The sequence below is a fragment of the Corapipo altera genome, unplaced genomic scaffold, assembly GCF_003945725.1.
Source record: "Corapipo altera isolate COAL_440 unplaced genomic scaffold, ASM394572v1 58, whole genome shotgun sequence".
NCBI lineage: Eukaryota > Metazoa > Chordata > Aves > Passeriformes > Pipridae > Corapipo > Corapipo altera.
The window spans coordinates 9,262,684-9,264,961 of NW_020884898.1; positions in this window are offsets into that span (position 1 = coordinate 9,262,684).

Here is a 2,278-nt window from a genome sequence, read left to right on the forward strand (position 1 = left end):
AATGAATCAGGGAAATCACAGGGTTCTTGGGGTTGGAAGGGACCTCTGGAGATCATGCAGTCCGACCCCTCTGCCAGGGCAGGATCACCTGGAGCAGGTGACACAGGAACACATCCAGGTGGTTTTGGAATGTCTCCAGGGGGGAGACTCCATGCCCTCCCTGGGCAGTTCCAGGGCTCTGCCACCCTTCATGTAAAGAAGCTCTTCCTCGTGTTTTAGATATTGTCATTGAGGAGAACTTCTTGTCTTTTAGTTTATGGACATTGCTCCTCGTCCTGTCTCTGGGCACTGCTGAAAAGAGTCTGGAACCACTCTCTTGGCACCCACCTTTGAGATACTTATATGCATTAACGAGGTCCCCTCTCAGTCTTCTCGAGACTGAACAGGCCCAGCTCCTGCAGTCTCTGCTCATAAGAGAGATGTTCCAGGCCCCTCATCATCTTTGTGGCCTCCACTGGACCCTCTCCAGTAGCTCCTTGTCTGTCTTTTACTGAGGAGCCCAAAACTGAACACAGTAATGCTGCAACTTAAAAGTTGCAGGTTTTCCCTCTCCCTGCTGCAGTTTGGCTGGGTTTGACTGGGTGAGCCGTGAGGGAATGGTATTCAGCGTTCAAATTGAACAGGAATGACTTTAACTGTTTTATTGCTGACTAAAGTACGGGTAGGGTAGCAGGTTGCAGCAGCCCACAATGAATTTTGGCACCACAGATAAATGGTATTGGGCAAAAGATTGTCCCTCTGTCACCCTGCCCTGGAGGGTCAAGGAAAGGGCAGGAAAGGACTCAGCTTTGGGCATCAGCACAAGCAGGGGAAAGCCCACGAAGTACTGGGCTGGCTGAAATGCATTTGACCAGAAGCAGGTGAAGGGCAGCAGAGGAGCCCACCCCACATTTTGAGTGCCTGCCCAGAGTATGGTACCTGTGTCCCAGTTACATTTCTAAAGCCGGTGAAGCTTGGTCTGTAGGAAAAGCTGAGGAGAGCAGCACGGTTCTGAGAGCCCTAAGTACCTAAAAAGCACGAGCTGGGAGGCTAATGCAACAAAATGAATTGTGGATACTGCTCCTCTGTCACAGAGAGCCTCAGCGTTTACGCCTCTATAATTCAATTCCCTCCTCTCCCCACAGTAAAATATGAATCTTTTTAAAACTGAGACTATCAGGTAATAACATCACTGCAAGATCTTGGACTTTAAGTAAAACACGAGCACAGCTCGTGACAACCTACAACTGCTGCCTTATTTCACTGTAGCTTCTGTGCAGGAGATATTGCAATTTGATCAATATTTGCTCTTCTCAGGTTTGTTGCTCATAGATTGTATCAGTTTTAATGGTTTGGCCTTTTATGCTGCAATATGAGAGGCGATTTTTAAAATTAATGTTCCCAAATAATTTACTGTGCAAAAGACAAGAAACTATGCAGATAATACAATGAAATCAGAAATAGCTTGCAAATTACTTTTCTGGAGATAAGAGCAGAAATTCTCTCTGTTCGGACTGATGGCTATGTGTAAGAAAGACAACCATAGTAGTTTGGGGGTTTCATTGAAGAGTTTTCTGTAGCACTGTTGTACAAGAGTGCTGGTCCAATTCCTCTGTCCTCTTCCAATATACAATCATGCTTTTTCTCATACAGCTTTGCTGCTTCTACACTGTGTTTTTGACATGTGGTATGTGCAGATAATTTTCATCAAAGCTATTCGTTATTTATATTATTTGAAAATAATACAAACAATGCAGCTTTTAAATTAAATACATTTTTCTTGCAATATTTTTTCAAATGTTTTCACTACTTAATTTAATAGCTTCCCTGACAGATAAAATGTGTCCAAAAAGAAAGTGTTGGAAAGAAATTATACATTTTGTTCAATTCTTTTCAATTCAGGATAGGATGACAAAATATCAGCTTCCATTTAATTTCTCTCCCCAACAAAATTATCACTTTTAAGGGCTCCCCACTTCCTCACTTTCTTTAAAATAAAAAAAAAGGCTGAGCAATCCACTCCTGAGACAGGGATTTTCCGTTGAAATATATAATCTGAACCACAGTCATGGAAATTAGGGTTCTGTCGTACATATGGTGTTGCTGGAAACCAGACGGAGCAGAGTTTCATGTTCCATTTGTAGCACAAGCTCTAGATGAAGTACACTGAGCACAAGGCTGGAATTTGTACTGCATCGGAAAACACTAATGGTTTTGTCAGGGCCACAGTCTGGAAAGACCTCTTGACTTGATGATTTTAGTATTCCTTGGTGTCTATAATAAATTAAGGAACTGTTGT